Source organism: Piliocolobus tephrosceles, chromosome 5 (assembly GCF_002776525.5).
Source record: "Piliocolobus tephrosceles isolate RC106 chromosome 5, ASM277652v3, whole genome shotgun sequence".
In the NCBI taxonomy this organism is placed as follows: Eukaryota; Metazoa; Chordata; class Mammalia; order Primates; family Cercopithecidae; genus Piliocolobus; species Piliocolobus tephrosceles.
The window spans coordinates 166,877,133-166,901,205 of NC_045438.1; the positions used below are offsets into that span (position 1 = coordinate 166,877,133).

Genomic DNA, 24,073 nt, shown 5'->3' on the forward strand with positions numbered 1-24,073 from the left:
TTGAACAATGGCTTTGCACCCCAAGACCAGCCTGGCCTCGTGGTTGTAAATCTGGGGGCCGTTGACAAACGGTTTCCCACCTTGGGACTTGAGTCTGCAGTTCAAGAGTCACGTGGGCCTGCCTGAGCCGCAGGGCTTGGCCCCTGTGCTGAGCACAGGCTTCTAGAAGCAGCCTTACGGGAAAGGAAACGCTCGGGTTTCACATGAAGGAGGGTGTGTGTGTGGAGGGGGCAGGGCGGGAGCGGGAGGGAAAGAATGGTCCCTTTCAATGCAGACAGATGCAGTCTGGCTCAGAGTCAGCTCGGTCAAAAAAAAAAAAAAAAAAAAAAAACCAAGTGGTCCAGTAACATTAAAAACTCTGCACACATTCGCAGTTGTATTTTAAATACTGCACAAGGACAGACAATAAATGTGATGGCTTTTCCATCCCCTTCATGTGGAGTGCCGGCCACCTCCTGAAGCTCTCAGCATACTGGCACAGGGAGACACACGTGCATGCCCTGGGTGGGTGTGTGTAAATGCTACCTACAAACACGAGTGCACACCCACACATACCACTGCAGCACACATACTTCCATTCTCGCCTCAGAAAGCTCCAAGCCTGCAGTTGATCTAAGTTTGGCATGGACTGAAGGCCGCACTTGGAACGGCTGCTTGGACTGTTTCTGAGCAGAGTGACAGGCACAGCTTCTAAGAAAATGAATTCCATTTTTATCGTGTTGGTAAATGAAGATATCAATCGTTGGTTTAAAAACTATGCTGCAGGGGAGGGCCCAGCCCTGATGCACTCCTTCAGGCTCTAGGACAGAATCATTCTGGTCACGAGCTTCCAGTTTCTAAGTATTCATTCCATGATGGAGAAAATGACATGGAAAATAGGAGTCACGGGGTTTCCAAGGCCCAGGGAGGGGCCTGCTCCTGGGTGCTCCCATCCTCATGGTCCTTTCCTTGATGTTGTGGCTTCTTCAGGTGTTCCTCACTCAGGACAGCCCAGAGCGGCAGATCTGAGCTAGTAAAGGCCCTGGGGTGTCCCACTGGGGAGCCAGCTAGACCCGGGTCAGAAGGAAGGCTCTGTGAATCAGGCACTGTCACGTCAGCCTCTTGAGAATGGCAAACCCTCATGAAACTGTTGCCTAATGGAAGGCAGTGTGCGTCCTGGGCAGGGGTGGCTCTGCTGCCCCAGGGTAACCTGGACGGTTGAACTGGGGTGGACGGGAAAGGTGCAAGTGAAGTGTCCCGCGCACCTGCTTTATCCCCTAACCAGCCTGCCGGGAAAAGTGGACAGACAGGTGGGACTCGGGGCCAGGGAATGGCTGAAGGGCTCGCAGGTGGGACTGGCTCGATGGCCATCCCCAGGCCAGTGGGGTCTGGGTGGGTGCTCACAGCTGCTGGAGAGCAGGCCCTGGAATCACACAGGAGCCCAGGCAGCAGTGCAGGGCTGTATATTTATGCACTCCTCATGTATTCTCCCAGGAGAGCGAGATGTTCTACCAGCAACAAACAAGGAGTTGCGGAGCCCTGTGCCCTTTGTGCCTTTGGGAAGGTCACAGTGCCCTTGCCCCTGACCGCGTCCTTTTCTCAGAAGCGTGCTCTGGGCTGGCTCGCTGACTCCTCCTGCTGGGACTCTCTTCCTCTGTTTTGGCTTCATGTGTACTAAATGGGGCATGTTGTGCCAGGCCAGTTCTCAGAAAGCTGGCACTCCAAGGCTTCTCAGGGATCATCTTGTCCAACCCTCTCATTTTCAATGAGGGACCTGCTGCTCAGAGAAGGCACAGGACTCCCTAAAGCAACCAGGGGCCAGCAAACTGGGCCAGGGAGCCAGAGGTCCCCAAGAGTTGCTTGTTATTTCTGCTGCTTCTCACCACCAGTCCTGGAGTCCAGGCTGTCCTGAAGACTGAGGAGCTGGAGGAAGCACTCTAACGCGTGAATATTAAACGAAGTGTGGGAACACTCGCGCTGTGTTGCAACAAGAGTGATATGCTGGAGTGGAATGGGAGGGGGGCATGCTGCCTGCTCCCTGCCCACGCACTGCGTTCTCTCCACAACCATTGCACCCGGCAGTTCAGGCAGGCCCAGGAAGGGGCCTGTGCAAGTCGCTGATGTCCTCTTCCGGGGAGGGAGTTAGAAAGAGCCCTGGTGCCAGAGATCTGGAAGGCAGCAGGACCTGGGCAGCACTGACAGTCACCCCTCCCTGTCTTTGCCCACGTGTTTCTCTGAAATTGGGGCAGAATGTGAATTAGCTACCTTTGATTTTTCATTGTGTTAAAATACACATAACATAAAATCTACCATCTTAATTTTTTTTTTTTTTTTTTTTTTGATGGACTCTCATTATGTTGCCCAGGCTGGAGTGCTGTGGTGCAATCTCACCTCACTGCAACCTCTGCCTCCTGGGTTCAAGTGATTCTCGTGCCTCAGCCTCCCCAGTAGTTAGGACGACAGGCTCGTGCCACCACGCCCAGCTAATTTTTGTATTTTTAGTGGAGACAGGGTTACACCATGTTGACCAGGCTGGTCTCCAACTCCTGACCTCAAGTGATCCACCCCCTTGGCCTCCCAAAGTGTTGGGATTACAGGCATGAGCCACCGCGCCCAGCCCTTAACCATTTTTAAGTGTGCAGTTCAGTGTGGCATTAAGTATACTCATAATAGTGTGCAGCCATCACCACCATCCGCGTTCAGAACTTTTCGTCTTGCAAAACTGAAACTCTGTCCCCAGGAAACTCTAGCTCCCCATTCCCCCCTCCTGTAGCCCCTGTCACCACCATTCTACCTCCTGTCTCCACGAGTCTGACTTACTGTAGTGCAACGGACTGAATGTTCCTGCCGCACCCCCTTCTCCACAAAGTTGCATGTTGACATCCTGACCCCCAAAGTGATAGTCTTAGGAGGCGGGGCCTTTGGGCGACCGTACAGTCAGGTGATGGGGCAGGGCCCTAATGAATGGGATTGATGGATTTATAAAAGAGACCCCGAGGGATCCTCGGCCCCTCCCACCATGTGAGGTTGCAGTGAAAAGACAGCAGGGACCAGGAAGAGGACCTGCGCCGGGCACCCCGGTCCCTTGATCTCAGACTTGCCAGCATCGGAACAATGAGAACTGAATTTCCGTCACTGACAAGCTACAGTCTATGGTATTTTTCTACGGCCATGCGGAACAGAATGACAGACAGTGGGTGGTCAGTGGAGCGACGCCGTAGTTGTGCTCTGGCGATTGGCTGGTTTCACTGTGTCGCCCTCCAGGGTCTCCCAGGCCGCGGCACGGGTTTCCACGCCTCTCCCGCCGCCCGCCCCCAGCCCGCGGGTTCAGCCATCCCGGGGCGCGCCGGCTCGCTGGGCGCGGGTGCTGGGCACTGGTGCCCTCTAGCGTCGCTGGAGTCAGGGCCGTCCCGGCACAGCCGGGGTTTCTGCAGCTCAGACCCTGCCCTCTGGTGCTCTGGGGTGGGTCGCACCAGACCCCTCACCTCGTTCCCGCTTCCCTGTATTCACACAGGAGGGAGACCCGGACCCTGCACGTGCAGGGAGAGGGCTGCTGAGCCTGGGGGTTTCCACACGCTTCTCTGAGACTTAGAACGTTGGCTGGCTTTAAGCAGCTTTTCTGGTTTTTTGTTTTGTGTGTGTGTGTGTGTGTGTTTTCCCCATAAGTTAACATTAAGTATTTTAGAGAAAATGGGTTTATACAGCTGACATAATGCCTGACTTTGATCATGTTTGTCTGCTGGGCTTTCCCGTGTACTCCACGGACCACCAGGACACCACTTCAGGGCAGCCCAAGAGTGGCTGGACGCAAAGCAGCCTGTGTGCAAAAGAGGGGTTCACTTTCATTCCTGGTGAGCACCCAGGACCAGCCATCCAGAACATTCCTTTTCTTGTTCAAACTAGACACCCCTGGAGATGCCCAGGAACAGTGGAATGAAACCTGGTCAGGGAAATGGGCCTGGGGAGGAGGTGGGGAGGATTAGAGACTCGGGACTGTAGTGACTATTTCCCCACCCGCATCCTGTGCTGGCCAGCGGGGGGGTGCAATGCAGCGCTGACGCTAAGAATACCTGCAGATGCAAGCGCCTCTTCTTTCAAGAGGAGTGGAAACCAAGCAAGGCGGTGCACCTCTGCCAGCTGAGCCCTACTCCACTCAGGACGTTTATATATATATACATACACACACACACACACACACACACACACACACGTATATTATTTGTGTGGTAAAATATGTACCATAAACATCACCCTTTTAACAATTTTTAAGTGTGCAGTGCACTCTAGGAACCTGGAGTGGACTGGTATAGTATCTGTCTTCTTGTATCTGGTTTATTCCACGTTGCATAACATCCTCAAGGTTCATTCATGTTGAGATGTGTGACAGGATTCCCTTCCTTTTTTATGAGATGAGGTCTTGCTGTGTTGCCCCAGCTGGAACACAGTGGCTGTTCACAGGCATAATCCCACTACTGATCAGCACGGGAGTTTTGACCAATTTCCTTCCTAAAGCAGAGTAACATTCCCTTGTGTGCACAGACCAGTGAGGAAGTTTCAACCCAGCGCAGCGAGTCTGTTAGAGAGGTCATCCAGGCAAATCTGGTCTCCCTTCCTTCTGCTTTCTGGTCTTTGCTTGGCTTTATGCGGAGGGGTTTCTTCTCTTTTCAGGTCTGTAGTCCGGTGAGAAGGCTGAGGTTAATTCCTGTGGCTGGTCAGCAGATTGGGACCATGCTGAGACAAGCCAGGCAGCTCTGGCTTGCGGGTTCAGGGGACTCCAAGGAGGGAGGAAGCACTGTGGGCTGAGAGGAAACCCACGGCTGGGTGAGTTTCTTGGGGGAGGAGGCAGGGCTTGAGCTGGGAGGAAGAGGGTCGGGTGAGTTGAGTAAGGGAGGGGGACACAGGGAGGCTGAGTGGCAAACTGTCCTCATAGGTGTAAGCATGTATTTCCAAAGCTTTCCTCAACGGACAGTTTAAAGGTGACCTCTGCTATCTCCTTGGTCAGTTTGCATGAAACAGCAGAAAGCCAATTTTGAGCTCCTGCGTCAAAAAAAAGCTATGAGCTCTGAAGGTGGAAAGATTTGGATTTTTCTGCTATTATACTCTGCCACCTTGGACATGTTTCTTAATAACTTGAGACGTATCTATGGAATGGGCACGCTCATTCCATATTTTCAGAGATTTTGCCTGATTTTCAGAGATTGAAAATGACGATCCCAGTTTGGACAACATGCCTGATTTTCAGAGATTTGGAGGGTATTACTGAATGTGAAGTTACCCAGCACAGTGCCTGACACACAGAGATTCTCAATAAATAGTAGAAATGGTAGGAACAGAAGCAGTGCTGATAGTGACAGGAGAGTAATAGAAGATTAATTCATTCATTTAACGCATACTTATTTCAGCTTGCTGTGAGCAGACATCAGGTATCATGAGTGAGCCAGGCAAGACACCTGCATTGAGGAGCTATGTGAAGAGGGAGATGGTGTGAAAGAGCAAAATGATAAGAGCAACCACGATTGTAAGGTTGTGATAAATAAGATGATGCACTGAGAACAATGCCAAGCCTTTTCCTAAGGCAGATAGCTCAGGCAGTCGGGGAAGACCTCTCTGCACTGTGATGGTCAGGGCTGGGTGGGAGAGCTGGGAAAGAGCTTGGTCCTCTGAAGAGAAAGGAGGCCCTGGGGGTTGCTCAGGGAGCCAGCAGGGAAGTGCTGAGAGGTTGTTTGGAGGTAGCTAGTAACCAGAGAAGGAGACTGGATTGCATTCTAAATGCAATGGAAAGCCATGATAAGGGGTTGAAGGGGGAGATGACTAGATTTGATTTATGCTTTAAAGGATAAACCTAAAACTCAGCAAGAAAGCAATTGAAAAATGATCAAAGGACTTGAATAGCTATTTCTCCAAAGAAGATATACAGATGGCCAGTAAACATATGAAGAAATGCTCAACATTACCAATCATTAGGGAAATGCACAGCAAAACCACAATGAGATCCCATTTCATACCCATCAGGATGGCTATTATAAAACAAACAAACAAAAACCCGCAAGTGTTGGTGAGGGTGTGGAGTAACTGGGACTCTTGTGCAGTGTTAGTAGGAATGTAGCATGGGGTAGCTGTGGTTGGGAAACTGTATTGTGGTTCCTCAAAAAGTTAAGCCTAGAACTACCATAAGATCCAGCAATTCCACTTCTCAGGATACTCAAAAGAACTGAAAGCAGGGGCTCGAACAGCTACGTACCTGCTATGTTTATAGCAGTATTATTCACGATAGCCTAGAGGTGGAAACAGCCCATGTCCATTGACAGATGAATGAGTAAACAAAATGTGGTCTATCCACACAATGGAATATTAGTCTTCAAAAAAAAGGACATGTGACACATACCACAACTTGCATGAATGTCATGCTCACTGAAATATACCAGACACCAAAGGACACATGCTGTATGATCCCACACATATGAGGTATCCAGAGTAGTCAAATTCATTGAGAAAGTAAGTAGAGTGGTGGTGGCCAGGGGCTGGAGTGAAGGGAATGGTGAGCTGGTGTTTAATGGGGACAGAGTTTCGGTCTGGGGAGATGAAAAAGTCCTGGAGATGGATGATGGTGATGGTTGGACAACCAAGCGAATGTGCTTCATGCCACTGATCTGTACTCTTAAAAATGGCTAAGACAGTATATTTGTTATTGTTTGTATCTCACCATATACACACACAGATGGGACTGGAGGGCTGCAAGTGTGGAGACAGGGTCCCAGCAGGCAGGCTGTTGCAGGAACTGAGCAGATGCTGGCAGCCGTAACCAGGGTCATGGCAGTGAGTAGGGAGAAGCAGGTGGCCTGTGACACAGCACAGACAGGACTGCCACGGGTTGAATGTGGGAGTGAGGAGGGGACAGGACCCAAGGAGGAGATCTCAGGTTTTGAAATGGGCAGCTGTGTGGTGCCATTTGCTGAAATGATGGCAACTGGGGAACGGTGTCTTTCACGGGGAAAAGCAAGTGCTCCTTTTTGTCCTTATCGTTATTTCAAAAGCATTTCATTGAGGTGTAACTGACACACAATAAACTACACATATTTAAAATGCATGATTTGATAAATTTCAACATATGTACATACTAAATTTGATATGTTTATTACATATCCAAGTGGGTATGACAAGAGGTCAGTTGGATATTTAGAGCTAGAGCTCAAGGGAGAATTTAGAGCTAGTCATGTAATTTTGGAAATGACCAGCATAGGCAAGGTATTTACAGACTGAAGACCAGACAAGAGCATGTTAGAAATAGGAAGAGGAAGAGTTCCCATTTCTTGAATATCAGTAGGTGCTGGGCACATTTAATCTAACCTACTTGTTGCAACAGCCTAAGGGGAAGGAAGTATCACCTTTGTGATGGAAAATGCTAGTTGTAAGCCAACATCCACTCTTCCCCTCATTCATAAAAATAAATTCTACCTGGGATCTGGATACCAGCCAGGTACAACCTCTCCCAGTCCTCTCTGTAGTACTTGGGCCAACTTAGCTAAATTCTTCCTATAACGTGGGCCATTTCCATACTGGGGCCCATAAAGCAATGGGAGTGTATCATCCATCCTCTCTGCTCCCTCCATACTGACAACGGTGGCAATGGCCACAGCTGCCCTGGAAGCCATGGGCCAAAGATAGCAGAGATGCTCTCTGCCTGGGGCCCTGAATGACTGCGTGGCCCAGAACCACCTGTCAAACTAGAACATTCATCTAGACTATGATGCAAGAGAGCAACAAACTCCTTTGTTTGTTTTGAATTTAAATTAGTTATTTATTTACTTTTTAGACACACGGTCTCTTTTTGTTGCCCAGCCTGGAGTGCAGTGGCACAATCATTGCTCACTGTAGCCTAGGTCTCCTGGCCTCAAGCAATCCTCTTGCCTGAGCCTCCTGAGTCAGCTGGGACTGCAGGTGTTCACCACCATGATGCCTGGCTATTCTCAAAGTTTCTCCCTAAGATGCCGGAAGTGTGATGGGATCCTAATGAGAAAGAGGGATCTTTGGTTTGTGTTTCCATGACAGCCAAGTAGGCTGATGGCTGTTACAAGGTTAAAGACGACTCCTTAGCTGGGCTGGGAACGAGCACTGTCTTGACCTTCAAGTGACAAAGCGGGGAGTGCTTCCTCCCATCACTATGATGCCATCCTCTCCAGGGAGGCTGCATGGCTAACCCCACTGTCACATGGGGCAGACACAGCTACTCAGGTCAGCACAGGAGCTGACATGGCTCCGGGCCTCAGGTGTGCCTCAGACTGTTAATCACCACTGCCTGCTTTGGAACCAAGGCCAGTCGAGGGCACCAGGTTGGTGGTCATTGCTGGAGGCTTTACCTGGAGGATGAGAAACAGTCAGGGCTCCAGGTCTGATTCCCAGATCCAGATGACTGCAGAATTTGTTGTCCAAACTGGGATGTCGTTGAGTGATGGGCTTGCTTCCCAACACACATAGACACTAATGCTATGGCATGGGCTTGTGAGAAAAGAAAAAGCTTTCTTGTGAATGGACTGGCAAAGAGACTGGAGAGGATACTCATATCCATCTCCCCCAGCCAAAGTCTGGGGGCAGGTTTTATAGGCAGAGGGTAACTATGGAGGAGACAGGAAGATGCCACGAGGTGGGATCCAACCGGGTCATGCAGAGGGGCAATGATGGGCCCTTGGCTCTAAAGTCTGTACTGCAACAAAACATGGCACCTCTTGCTTCTTAATTTGCTCTCTGTTCTGCAGTCTGAATATTTCGGTTCCACCTGTGGTTGGCTTTTATGTTCCGGTCAGCATGGATAGAGTTTGCGCAGTTCATCTGGCACACTCAGATTATATGACTTGCAATCTGGGGGTCTGTTGCACTGAAAAACAGCCCACATTTCATTACATTTTGTTACGGACAGGGTTGAATTGGTTTGAACTAGTTTTGTGGTTACAGGATGCCTTTCAGTCTGAAAGGGGATGGTGTTAATGATGACCCTGGGACAGCAGAATAAAATGATACTGCCCTGGGCAAGCTAGAAGGGATGACCACTATCCTCAGCACTAACCAGCTCCTGCAAGGGCCTCGAAAGGTCTCAGGCTTGACCCACCTGCTTCAATACATGAGCATCTCTAAGGATCCCTCATTAAGGTCTTTTTCTTACCTTTTCCAGCCTTGTGGTTTTTTTTATGTGTTTGCTTTGAATCAGGTTGCAATGTTACAGATTTTTAAAAAGAACACACAAAGCCTTCATATTTTTATAAGTATTCCAAGGAAACAACTGCTTTAAGTTCAGTCTTTCTTCCAGTGGTCTTGCAGGCACAGCTACCCAAGGATGATGTCAGAAAAGATGAAGCATAAAATCTAAAAAGGCAGATGCTTCCAGGTTCTCATGAACTTTCTGACTCCTGTATGGGCTAAAACCTGGAGACCTGTAAGTCTACGAGTGTGTTTCTTTGGATTTTCGGCAGAGTAGTTTGTGTGTCTTAAAATCCACGTTCAATAATGTTCCCCACAGCTAAACAGCTAGACACACAGATCCAGGGGTGAGTGGCCCGTCTGGCTGCCTGTGTCACTCATTCCCGCTTCCTGGCGCTGATTTGGCTGATGGAGAAGTGGAGTTACAGTGACACTTGGGGACAGGTGACTGGCTCTGGTCCTCTCCTTCTTGAAACCATAGTTGATGATCACACTCCTGCCTGACCTGTCTTGTCCTCAGTTGTTCCCCCACCGAAATCCCTCTGCCGGTGCTTATTGCTTGTGAAGGTGCTTCCTCTTTACAAGCCACCACTTCCTGCCTCTCTTGACCAGGCAAGCCCTGAGCATGCTTCCGGGTCATTGCTCCCCATCTTTCATTCTGCACATCTTCTGCGGGTGTCCACCCAGGCTCCTGTTGGAAGTGCTGGTGCTTCATGGGACAGAGAACCTAGTAGCAAATGAAGAATGGGCACCTCACTTTCCCTGGAAGGAATTCTCTCACAACACTAACTTTCCCGTAATACAGGCTCTGTTGTGTGCATGCTGGGGACTGTCAGTTTGCAGTTAGAGCTCAATAAATCCTGTGGCCTTGAGTTGGCCCCTGGGGTATTGCCGTCCACCTCATAAAACGATTACTTAATTAAGTATGGCTCAGTACGATTGGCAGTCTCTGCTTCTGGCCAGAGCACCAGACCTGAGTGTAGATGTGCTCTGGTCTCGCCTGTGCCTCGAGGCTGGTGGGCCCCTGTTCCACAGAGGAGCCTTCTCCGCAGAGCTGAAGGGCAGTCCTCTGGGATCATGGAAAACACACACAATTGTTACAGAGCTCCCTCCTGTGTGGTCAGAACTCAGTGCTCAGAGGTCGCTGAAGGCCTTGCTTTTGGCAAACTGTTTCATAGATGTGACATAATTAAAAATAAATAACAAAAAACCATCTTGGATTGGGAAAATGCCAGGTCAATGGTCATTTAGAAACACTATTTAATACATGCTTCACTTTAGCAGAGCTTTGAGCAAAGGGGGTTCAGCCATTTAGACCCGATTTATCTGAATTAAAAATGACAGCTTCCAACTTTCCTAGTGATAGTAACAGATGGTGATAATAAATGTCAGTGGTTTCTGATGCCTGCTTTTGCACATCCGTCATAGAAGGATGTTATATTATTAAAATCTGTAACAAGTGTAGCTCATGAGATAAGTGTGAGGCCATGTGGCAATCACCAGGGGGCTTGGGGCCAAGGAGGGGACTGGCGAACAGCTGCTGCCGGGCAAAGAAAGTTCCGAGCACCATCAGGGTTATCTTGGATCCATGACGGGATAACTTCTTTCAGTTAACATAATTGACTTTATATAGCTTAATGCGAAAAGGGAGAGACTTCTGCCTGGATTATCCATAAGGTCCTTTCCAACTATGACGACCTTTTAGTACATTGTAAATACTTTTTTCTTCCTGGAAGATACAGCATATGCAGTAGGAAGAACATAAGCCAGATATACTCAGGTTCCAATTCAGGGTCTGCGACCTGCTGGTCATGTGACTTTAAAATTACGTTCTTTCTGAACCTCATTTCTTCATCTGGAAAACGGTGTGCGATTCCTTATCTTAGGAGGTGGCGGTGAGGCATAAATGAACTATCATGTAAGGAGCCTTTCCTCAGTTCACCCAATACATATGGCACAAAATGTATTCCTTGAGTTTTTTCTTTTCTTTTTAGATGGTCTTGCTCTGTTGCCCAGGCCAGAATGCAGTGGCATGATCCCAGCTCACTGCAACCTCCGCCTTGCAGTTGAAGCAATTCTCCTGCCTCAGCGTCCTGAGTAGCTGAGATTCCAGGCATACACAATCACGTCCAGATAATTTTTGTATTTTTGGGGAAGACAGGGTTTCACCGTGTTGGCCAAGCTGGTCTCGAACTCCCGACCTCAGGTCATCTGCCCACCTTGGCCTCCCAAAGTGTTGGGATTACAGGCGTGAGCCACTGCTCCAGGCCCCAGCGATGATTTTTTAAAATAAAGTAGGCGTTGCCAGCTGTGCCCCCTGCCCCTGCCGTTAGGTGGCGGGGTTCCTCAGCCCTGTGGCGGGAGGCGGGCCGGCCTCGGCTTCCTTTGGGGCACTGGACCGTGTGCCAGTGCGTGAGTGTGCGTGAGTGTGCGTGAGTGTGTGTTGACCGACTGCACGGCGTGTCTCCGGCCGCGGGTCCCACCTCCTCCCCTGCTGCCGCTGCTCACGGTGTCAGTCAGTGTGAAGCAGCAGCTCCAGCCCCGGGATAGACATGGCAACGTCTCTCTGCATGAGGGACCCCGAACCAGCTGGATCTGCTCATCTCGGGGGTGGAAGCATCTGTTCACAGCAGTCATGTACACTGTACAGAGAAGACAATCGAAGCTGCCGAAGCCCTGCTTCACGTGGAATCTCCTATCTGCTGGAGGGTTCGAGAAGTCCTGTGGAAGTGTTTGTCCCTCCTTGCGTATCAACTCCAGAATTTACCCATGCCGCTATGAGGCCAGATGTCATTACAGAAACTGTAGTGGAGGCGTCAACTGAAGAGTCTGAACCAATGGATACCTCTCCTATTCCTACATCACCAGATAGCTGTGAACCAATGAAAAAGAAAAAAGTTGGCCGTAAACCAAAGACCCAGCAATCACCAGTTTCCAGTGGGTCTCCTGAGTTAGGTATAAAGAAGAAACTGAGAGAAGGAAAAGGAAACATAACCTATTTGTGGGAGTTTCTTTTAGATCTACTTCACGATAAAAATACTTGTCCCCGGTATATTAAATGGCCTCAGAGAGAAAAAGGCATATTCAAGCTGGTGGATTCAAAAGCTGTCTCTAAGCTTTGGGGAAAGCACAAGAATAAACCAGACATGAACTGTGAAACCATGGGACAAGCTTTGAGGTACTACCACCAAAGGGGAATTCTTGCAAAGGTCAAAGGACAGAGGCTTTGCATGTCAGTTCAGGGGTATGCCCCAAAACATAGTGGTCATAGACGATAACAAAAGTGAAACCTGTAATGAAGATTTAGCAGGAGCTGTGGATGAAAAATTATGAGAACAAGTGTCTCTGTCTGCAGAATGTCTCCTGAAAGCAGCATCCTCTGTTCGTGGTGGAAGAAATTCATCCCCTAGAAACTGCTCCAGAGCAGAGAAGGGTGTGGCTAGATTTGTGAATATCACTTCCCCTGGTCACGATGCTTCATCCAGCTCTCCTACTATCACTGCATCTTTATCAGCAACAGCAGCTCCAAGGACAGTTTGTGTGGCAATGCAAGTATCTGTTGTAATGACATCATTGGGGCCAGAAAATTTCGGCTGTGGCAGTTCAGTCACTTAATGCAGGTGCACCATTAATAATCAGCACGAGTCCAACAACAGCCACCTCTCCAAAGGCAGCCATTCAGGCAGTCCCTGCTGTGATGCCAGCTTCTACTGAAAACGGAGACAAAATCACCATGCAGCCTGCCAAAATTACTACCATCCCAGCTACACAGCTTGTACAGTGTCAACTGCAGACAAAGTCAAATCTGATTGGATCAGGAAGCATTCACACTGCTGGAGCCCCATTGGCCCTGAGAGCAGTTACCCCTGTTTCAATAGCCCATGGTACACCTGTAATGAGACTATCAGTGCCTACTCAGCAGGTATCTGGACAGACTCCTCCTCAAGTTACCAGTGTAGTCATAAAGGGGCCGGAGGTTAAATCAGAAGCAGTGGCAACAAAGCAAGAATGTGATGTGGAAACTTTGCTGTTGGTAGAAGAAAAACTGGCAGATGGAAATAAGACAGTGACCCACGTAGTGGTGGTCAGTGCGCCTTCAGCTACTGCCCTTCCTGTAACTATGAAAACAGAAGGACTAGTGACATGTGAGAAATAAAAGAGGAGCTCCACCATGGACTTCAGTCTGTTAGTGGCAGTACTGACATAAACATTGGCAAGGGAAGTCATCAAGAAAAGTCAAAGAAGGCTTTAGAACATTTTTAATGCATATAAGAAAACAAGCAAACTTACTGGAAATAAATTACCTATCTCATGTTTCAGTGGGAAATAAACTATTTATTGAGATGCTGACAGAAAACTGCCTCTTCCAGTAGGAAAACAACTGAACCCATCGCTAAAAAAGAGGATTGAAAGGAACCAAGCAGCTCACTAAGATATCAAGTCACACTAAGACTATGAACACTAACATTCTGTAAGACGTTATATAGTTTTCGGTTTCAGTGGGGAGGGGTTGGGACCAGTGGTCTCATTGTTACATACAGCAATTTTTGATGCATTTTATATGCGTACCAGCAATTATTACTGTGTTTGCACAGTACTCAACTGGTGCTATGTGAACACTGTCCTAATATATGTATTTTAGAATGTGAATTGAAGAATGGATCCAAAAACTTCAGAAAGAATAGCAAAAAATGGTCTAGTGCGATACACACACACACACACACACACACACACACACACACACACAGCTTAAGCTGATTTAAAACAAAGGCCTTAGACTAATTTTCGGTTTTCTTTCTTGAAATAAGCCAATGGCTTTTTTGTATAAAGCTTTTTTATTAAATGAAAAATTTTTAAAATCTTGTACCTAACACAGTATTGTTATAGCGTTTACATGTAAGATTTTATATGGTAGTTTAAGTCTGTCAGTTTCTTAATTATGGACAACTTAACAGTTGGCCCTGGCCTTCTCCTGTAACATGTCTGTGTCACTCACTTAGCCCGGGCATTTGTGCAGACATATCAGTTTCAGTTCTAGTGTCACTTGGAAGTTCAGGATCAGCATGAATTTTTGTCAGGTAGCTCTAATACCTGGAGCAAGCTTTCTTTCCTTCCTTTCTTTTCTTTTCCTTTCCTTTCCTTTCCTTTCTTTCTTCTTTCTTTCTCCTTCCTTCCTTCTTTCCTTCTTTTCTTTTCCTTTTCTTCTTTTCTTTCCTCCCTCCCTTCTTCCTTTCTTTCTTTTCTTACTTTGTTTTTTGTTTTAGTTGAAGTTTATGAGGGAAAGTACCAGTGTTCAGATTTGAACTATAATAGTTTGTATATTCAACATTTGAAGTCTATTCTATTTTGTTGGACTCTTGTTTCAAAGTGTATTCAAGTAGGTTTTCTGGAATATGGAAATGAAATTTAAAAAATAAAAATAAAGTAAATATACAATTTGCAATTGCAAAGATATGCAACCAACCTGAGTGCCCTTCAGCCAACGAGTGGATAAAGAAAATGTGGTATATACACCATGGAATACTACTCAGCCGTTAAAAGGAATGAAATAATATCTTTTGCACTAACTTGGATGGAACTGGAGGCCATTATGCTAAGTGAAGTAACTCAGGAATGGAAGACAGAATATCATCTGTTCTCACTTACAAGTGGGAGCTAAACTATGAGGATGAAAAGGCATAAGAATGATATAATGGGTTCTGGGATCTTGGAAGGAAGGATTAGAGGGGTGTAAGGGACACTGCTCAGGTGACAGGTGCACTGAAATCTTAGAAATCACCACTAAAGAATTTATCCATGTAACACAAAACCACCCATTCCCCAAAAACTATTGAGATAAAAATAAACATTAAAAAATAAAGTGGGTACACAGGTGACTCTTGAACAATGTGGGAGTAGAGGCACTGATCCCTGCACAGTTGAGAATCTGAGTATAACTTTTGATTCCCCTATTAATAGCTTGCTGTCATCCAGATGCCTTCCTGATAACACAGTCTATTAACACATATTTTGTATGTGTATGATGTACTGTTTTCTCAAAGTAAGCTTGAGAAAAGAAAATGGCATTAAGAAAATCACAAGGAAGGAAAAACACATTTACTGTTCGTGAAGTGGATCATCACAAAGGTGTTCATCCTCTTCATCTTCACATCGAGTAGGCCAAGAAGGAGGAGGAAGAGGAGGGGTTGGCTTTGCTGCCTCAGGGGTGGCAGAGGTGAAAGAAAATCCACATCTAAGTGGACCCACGCAGTTCAAGCCCATCTCCTGGGCTGGAAGCAGAAGCGTCTCCTCTGCCTGCCTCTCCTCTTACACACCAGGCACTAAGGCAGGAGTGCATTGTGGCGGAGGAGGCAGCTTTCTCAAGGAGCTCTGCCCGTGTTATGGCTTGACATGTGACCGCAACTCTGGTTCTCCGTCCAACTTGCCACAGAGTCGGGTGGGAGCCCTCCTGGGTCTATGGTAAAGAACGCAGCACAGGCTGCACAGCCGTGGATTAGGAAGCTCAAAGGGTTCTTGAAGAATTCTGGCCTCATTACTGTCTTATCTCCAACACAGGTAGCTAGAGGTGGTGGCCATGAACTGCACCCGGTCAGCAGGTGCCCTACTGTATACCAGGCACTGTTCCAGGCTCTGGGGATACAGCACAGGACAGAAGAAACAAAACTCCATCCACTTGGCCCTCATGTCTGGTGGAAGAACAGGCAGTACATCCGTCCGAAGTGGGCAACTCCATCCGTAAATATTTATTGTCTGGGACTGAATTCTCGACCACTGGGCCCTACCACCCCTGAGCGAGAGCTCTGTGCCCCATTCCTCCTCATTCTCCTCTGGTTCCTCTTTGCATCAGGCCTAGGAGATTTGAGTTTGGGGGTGCCACACTGAACAGGTGCCCGCTGAAAGGTAGCAGGCTGGCCCCGGCACATTAGGCTTGAGTTTCACACAGAAAGCCACTTTCACACAGTAAGACCTTGACGTGGATTGTACAAAAGGCCCAGGGGACAGGACTTCAAGAAAGGCAGCCCCCCTTCCTCAGCAGAGCAACCATTTAAATGGAGAAAATTAATCAAAAGGTAAAACATAAATCAACAACCATTTAAAGCCTGTGGTAATTGTTCTAAGGGCAAACAGCAAAGGGAAAACCGTCATTCAAGAAAACCTATGAAATCTCAATCAAAATAGCAAGAATCTATGGCATTTGAGGCAGGGCTTGTATCCCCACAGCCTTTTCGTCAGCTCTGTGTGGTGAGGACTCTGTCCACCCTCAGCTCCCAGTCCAGGTCCAGCTTCACACCAGTGGGGGCGGGCCGTGTGCATCTCCCGTCTTCCCCAGGCTTGTGCTGTGGAAGTGCTACCTGTTGGGCTCAGCCTGGAGGACTGAGGCTTCCCTCGTCACATAGACTCCATTAGTAGGGAGAGTGTTTTGCCCAGGACGAAGAATAGAGGGGCTCGATTGCCCTCCTCCAGCTCATTGGTAGGAAGGAGCTTCTGGGTCTAGCAATAGAAGACCCATCATTAAGGGGCCTTTAGCCTTTCTGGCTCCAGGGACTTGACGCAGCCTCTGACCACACACTGGCTAAACAACAGTTACCCTGACCCAAGGCTGACTCCTAAGAAGCCAGGTCTAAAAATAAAATCATACTGATTCCTGGTCATTTGGAAGACTGTGCACACACCCAAGGCTATACCTCTTCAGGAAAGAGAAACTCTGAGCTACCAGACCCTGGCTAAAGTCAGGGCAAAATCGTGAACTCTCTGAGCGGTGAAAGCAGTCTGCAGCCACACACAGACGCAGTGCTAAAGGTGAAAAGCTAATTGGCTAAGCAGCTTAAGCACAGTCTTTGACCAATAAGTGATTTATGCAGACCCAGGGTGAACCCCAGGATGCTGGGGTAAAAGACATACTCAAGGGGAAAATATCTGAGCCGGGACGTCACATTGTAAGGAAAACAAAACTTCACAGATTCAGCCCAGCCACGTCACTAATCAAGTAAACAACCAAAATGACCAAAAAAAAAAAAAAAAAAAAAAAAAGAAAGAAAGAAAATCAAGCCACCAAATGGGATGTCAGTATCCAGAGTTACTACAAGGTACTATTTAATGTCCAGTTTTCAACAAAAAAATTAGGGTTACAAAGAAACAAAGTATGGCTGATACCCAGCAAAAGCAACAGGCAATAGAAACTGCCTTTGAGGGGCTCAGATGTTGGACCAAGCAGGTACATACTCAAAGTAGGATTGTAAATGTGTTCAGAGGACTAAGGAAACCACATGTAAATAATTTTAAAAGGGTTTGATAGCAATGACATATGGAGAGACTGTCACTAAAGAAAGGAGTTACAAAAAAGAGCCAACTGGAAATTTTGGAGTTGAAAAGCATAATGACAAAAATTTAAACATCGCTAGAAATGCTCAACAGGCGCATGTTATTTGAACATGTTGAGTTGTTCAAATAAAAAGAATCAGCAAACTTTGAAGGTAGATATATAGGATAGGTAGAAATTATGCAGCTTGAAGAACAGAAAGAAAAAAATAACGAAAAATGAGCAGAGCCCTGGAGAAATGTTGAACACAAACTCACCATACGTAAGCACACACAATGGGAGCACTAAAAAGGCCATGGAAGATCTCTCTCTACAAAACCGTTAAAATGGGAGTATTTCAGCTACTCCAGGGGTATTATCTATAACAGATTTTCCAAACTTAAATTATTATTATTATTATTATTATTATTATTATTATTTAGAAACAGTGTCTTGCTCTGTCACTTGGGCTGGAGTGCAGTGGTGCAGACTAAAGTTCATTGCAGCCTCAACCTCCTGGGCTCAAGCAATACTCCTGTCTCTGCCTCCTCAGTAGCTGGGACCACAGACACACACCACTGCATCCGGTGCTGAGTAATGATCTCAACTCTGACATCTCCAACTGTTGTCAAAGGAGGCATCATTCTCGGGGAGGAGTCCTGTGAAGACCTGGATGATCTGGGGAATAAAATGAGGAAAGAATTGGGAGAATTGACGGACATTTCTATAACAAACCCTTTCCATTCGCATCAGCTTAATTTTGTGATGAAATTTTCCAGAAGTTATATCTACAAAGCACAAAAAGTAGGAAAAGAATTAATTCCGAGCTGTGTTGCATTCTGGCAGTGGTATATTTATCCTGTTACATTTGAAAATGAGAAAATTCAAACTGGACGCAGTAGCTCACACCTGTAATCCCAGCACTTTGGGAGGATCACTTAAGCCCAGGAGTTTGAGATCAGCCTGAGCAACACAGCAAGACTCCATCTCTATAAAAAATAGAGTGAGTGTGGTGACATAGACCTGTAGTCCCAGCCACTTGGGAGACTGAGGTGGGAGGATCCCTTAAGCCCAGGAGCTCTGCAATGAGCCATGATCACACCGCTGCATTCCAGCTTGAGTGACAGCGTGAGAGCCCAACTTAAAAAAAAAAAAAAAAAAAAAGAGAACATTCATCACACAAGTGATACATTTCCAATAAAAATTTCTTCTTTGCATTTAGTAACACAATTTTTAAATCAGTATTTATAACATTTATGTTGTTTTCATTAGTTGCATACAGTAACAACAGTTGTAATCATGACTCAAACCAGAAAATACTTTAAACTCCTAAAGTCTTTTGGCCACAGGGAATAAAGAACTTTTTTTTCTTTTTCTTTTTCTTTTTTTTTTTGAGACAGGTTCTCACTCTGTCGCTTAAGCTGGAGTGCAGTGGTGCAATCACGGCTCAATATAGCCTCAACCTCCTGGGCTCAAGCAATCCTCCTGCCTCAGCCTCCCAAGTAGCTGAGACTATAGGCACACACACCGTGCCTGGTTAATTAAAAAAATTTAGTTTTTAGAAATGGGGGTCTCATTATGTTCCCTAGGCTGGCCTTGAACTCCTGGCCTCTAGCAATCCTCCCGCTTAGGCCTCCTAAAGTGCTTGGATTGGAGGCATGAACCACCACACCCAGCCTCCAAACCTTTTTGACTGAGAACTACAGTAACAATACATTTTACACTGCGACAATCTAACACCTATGTGTGTGTGGATTGGAGACAGGAGTTTCTTGAAATAATACTTATTCTTACTGTATATGATTTACTCCAATTTTAAAAATTCGATTTCCTTAAATTTTGTAAAATTTTATTTTTATTTAATTAATTTATGTATTTCTTTTCTTTTCTTTTCTTTTTTTTTTTTTAACTTTTAAGTGTTTAATTTTCCAAGAGGCAGAGTCTATGTTCCCCAGGCAGGCGTGGCTATTCACAGGTGTGATCCTACCACTGACTGGCACAGGAGTTTCAGCTGCTGTGTTTCCCAAGCAGGCTGGTTCATTCCTTCTTAGGCAGCCTAGTGGTCCCCTGCTCTTGATGCTGAACTTAGTGCGGACACCTGATGGGTGTCACCGGATGGGCACCGCGCCCTGCAGTGCAGAACTCCTGGGCTCAAGTAATCCTTCCCACCTCAGCCTCCCAAGCAGCTGGGACTACAGGCACATGCCACCCTGGCTGGCTATTTCTTTTAAAATTTTCTTTATGTTGGTGGTCACAGCCCATTGCAATGATCTCAGGACCCTCTAATGGGCAGCCTGCTGAATGAGAAATGCTGTGCTGGAGGATGCTTCTGCCTACTCTGTTTTTTTTTTTTTGAGTGGAATTTCACTCTTGTTGCCCAGGCTGGAGTGCAATGGTGTGATCTCAGCTCACTGTAACCTCTGCCTCCTGGATTCAAGTGATGCTCCTGCCTCAGCCTCCTGAGTAGCTGGGATTACAGGTGCACACCACTAAACCCGACTAATTTTGTATTTTTAGTAGAGACAAGGTTTCACCATGTTGGTCAGGCTGGTCTCAAACTCCTGACCTCAAGTGATCCGTCCACCTTGGACTCCCAAAGTGCTGGGACTACAGGCGTGAGCCACTGTGCCTGGCCTCTTCTGCCCACTCTTAATCAATAGATGGAGAAATGCCTTGTCCTGCAGAACCAGCGGGTTCTCAGCATCTCTTGCCTGCTCTTCAGTGCTCTTGTATCCTGCCTGATTGGTGCAATTCATTTAATATTTATTTATCCCACCAGTGAATGTAACAGTGATTTGCTGAGCACTAACTGTATACCAGACACTGTTCTGGGCTCTGAGAATATGCCATGGAACAAAATAAGCAAAAAGATCCCTGTCTTTGTTATTCTCAAATCCTGGTTGAGGGAAACAGATAGTAAGCAAGGTAAATAAGTGGAATCAATAGCTTGTTACATGGTGACAGGGACTATGAAGTAAAATAAAGCCAGGACAGAGGTTGCAGTGAGCCCAGATCATGCCACCACTGCACTGCAGCCTGAGTGACAGAGCAAGATTCTGTCTCAAAATAAATAAATAAATGAAATAAAGCCAGGAAAAGGGAATGGGGGGCGTGGGGTGCATGTTTGAGTAAAGACTGGGAAGAGATGAGAAATCAGCCTAAAATGTAAGCCTTATAGGCAGAAGGAGCAGCAGGTGCAAAGGCCCTGTGGTGGGACCATGTCTGGGAAGTTCAAGGAGTTACAAGGACAGAATGGCTGGGGTGGTGTGAGCAAGAAGAATAGCCAGAGAGGTCAGAGAAATAACAGGATCCAGTTACACAGGGCCTCGTCACCCGTGTCAGACTTTGCTTGGCTCGTAACTCTTGGAGAGTTCTGAGCAGTGGGCTGGTGTGAGCAGACACATATTTTAACAGCATTGCTTTGGCTGCCGTTTGGAGGCTAGGATGAAGGGTGCGAGGAAGGACCCAGGGACACCAATTAGGAAGCCCATGTAGCACCCAGGTGAGAGAAGAGCGAGGTGGTCAGCCCAGGGCACAGCAGTGGAACTGGCAAGTGCTGGCGTTCTTCGGTGCTATGTAGAAGGTAGAGTTACGGGACCAGTTCATGGGTCAGATTTGGGGTTCGAGAGACAGGACTCGTAGAGGGGTCCCTCCTCTAACACAAGGGTGCTGGTCTTAAGTCCCATTCCATTCAATGTAATTTTAGCTGGTGGGGACTGAGGGAGATATGTACATTATAAAAGAAGGTGCTGGAAGCACAAGATCGCATCTCCATTAAAAAAAACCAAAACAAAACAAAACAGAAAACCCAGAAAACAACAACAGAAAACCAGCTCTGATTCTCTGATTCTGGCAGGAGAGGGAATTGAAGCAAATGCCCCTGTCCCAATGCCCTTCCCTGTCCCCAAATCTCATGCTCCTGACCACTCTGACGCTGTCCACACGTGGCCCTGGCTCACTGCTAGCAGAGCTGCTATGTCCTAGCTAACGGGGGTTTCCAGTTTTCTTCTTTAATCTGAGCAAAAGGAAAGAGATGGGGGAGACACCAGGTGGTCCCTGTTTGTGCCCTGCCTGTGTCTGGACAGAAGGAAACTCTCCCCTGGCTGTGCTGCTTTCTGTTCTGTTGGCTCATTTCTGCATCTTGAGGGTGGCTGAGGAAGTGACAAAGAGCTCCCCTCCGCCGCTAGGAGCTGATGGTCACTTTCCAGGGCGTGCCGATGTCCCCCCACCTGCTGCCCCAGTGCCACCTGGGACCTTCTGGGCTGTCTGCACCCAAGTCTGAGGCAAGGAGGCCAGATAGCCTCGTTCTTCCTGACGCAGCCAGTCTGGGTGTCTGGGAGGGGATACAAGGAAGTCAGTGCCCTATTTTTCCATTTCTGACCATCTAGTTTCACTGATACTGTTTTAAACAAATGCTACACATTTGTGCTCTGGAGGGACTATCTTTATGTAGCTAACAGAACTAAATTAATCCTTTCAGGGATCCCAGCATGAATTATTAGCTTTAATGGCTTCTCCATTCTGCTTAAGCAGAATTCCATCATGCAGTTTGCAACACTTGCTTCACTGGTGCCTCCTTGCTCCCCCCAGCTTCGTTCTTCAGTGCTTTGCCTGAACATGGAGGGATGCCATACTGTTCAAGACAGTCTTGCAGGGAAAAATAAACGACATGTTTTTGGTGACTGGACAGGATTAGGCCATCCATATGCCCTGTAAAACATGTAGCATGCACACTTTCTGCTGAGTAGAAAATGGAGAATGCAGAGGTGGAAAGCCTTGTAAAAAAACCACATGTTCCGGCATGCAAGTCACTTGCTATCCTCCACACAGGTGTCTTCAGTTCTGGCTTGGACACGCGGATCCATCAGTGCCACCTCCCGCAGCACTGCTGGGATTCAAATGTGAGGCACGGCCTCTTGGCAGGCAGCATGGTCTTAGCGCTCTGCACTCTCCCAGTCCCAAACCAGCAGGCTGCTTTCTTACTTCCTTAGTGTTTTGACTGGAGCAGTCCTTGATCAGTGGTTTCTTTGAGCACATTGTTCTTGAGATGGATGGATCAATGCTTGCTCAATGAAATCATTCTTGTTAAATCAAGGTTATTCTAGATAATGCTTCCCTCCATGGAATTCATTTTTCTGTATCTAAGTGAGATGTCAAAGTGCATTATGCACTGACGAAATGCGTTTACATTAGAAGAGGTTAGATAAAGGGGCTTCCCTGTTGCTGAGGGTCTCTGCCGGTCCGTCTGGTGCCGCAGCCACTGGGATTCCCAGCCCACAGGCTTCAATACAGATCCTCTTGTGGTTTTCATGCAAGTCCTGAGCAGGAAAAAAGACTTAAGGATCTGGCCAGAGAAGGTTTTTCAGAGCCAAATATCCAGGCTTTTTTTTTTTTTTTAATTATTATTCTTTAAATGGACTTTGCTGATTTTGGCAAACTCTTCCATTTACAACACTTAGTGCATTTACAAATAATAACGTGAGTTGAGACGGGAGAGCAAGTGTTTCCTGATGATACAGTCAGATTTCATTGTTTATGATACCACCGCAAAAAGAGGCAATTTCAATGTTTTGCACACATGCATTGTTTCAATAACATGTTTTTGCCAGGCGAATTAGTAGCACAGGGAGATGGGTGTTACATGTGTGGGTATGGGCGCTGACAAACTCTTCCTCAGTTGAGATGGTTTATACACTAAACTGGACCATTTGCAGATTGGTACAAAGAAAGTGACTAAGTGCAGAGAGTATTTTTAAAAACAAGTATACAAAAATATTTCTTGGAGTAATAGGCAGTAAATTGAAAACAATAAAATGTAAAAAGATAGATGCATGATTTTTAGGAGCCAGTGACACTGTTTCACTTGTTACAAGCTGGTGTGTGGAGTCCAGGCTTCTTCTAGTATAGTGGGTCCAAATGAGGTGATTTGCTATGCGGAGGTGCAAAAAAACTTGAAGAAAAAGCCAGTGCCAATTGAAGCATCAAAATATTTTGAAGACTTAGACTCATGTCACGGATGTGAGGTAAAGCAGAGAGAATTCCTGTTTGGTATATGCTTCATCCAGCTTCCCCTAATGTTAGCATCTGACACATTTGTATTACAATAGTCAAAATCAGGAAACTAACATTAGTCCAATATTAACTAAAGTACAGACCTTAGTTGGTTTTCTATTAATGTCCTTTTTTTCTGTTGCAGGATGCAATCCAGGGTCCCGTGTTGTAGTTATAGCTGCCATCTGTCCCGCGTGTCCTCCAGTTATCACAATGACAATCATTACACTTTACATTTCTACCTCGTCTCACGGGATTATACTGCTTAGGTTTCATCCTAAAGATGTAGGGTTCTGTCTGGCAGTGCAGCCTCTCGGGAGTCAAAGCTCTGAGTTAATTTCTCTGGCGTGAAGCTCTCTGATAGCTTCTCTGTGTTCATGAGACTTAGCCATCAGGAGAGGGGGTTCTTTGATATGTGAGACTATTCAGTATCAGAAAAGCACTAACTATATTCTATGCGTCTTCATATGGTGAATAGTAAATAAACACATCAACAAATAAATAGCTACCGTTTACTGGGAATGTCAGGAAATACGAATCTGATTTATTTTT

The 24,073-nt window shown here is 46.6% G+C and overlaps 1 pseudogene; it reads left to right on the forward strand.

Moving 5' to 3' along the window:
• The first annotated feature begins 3,150 nt into the window (after positions 1–3,150).
• Positions 3,151–13,327, forward strand: LOC111548596 (annotated as a pseudogene).
• Positions 13,328–24,073: the final 10,746 nt, after the last annotated feature.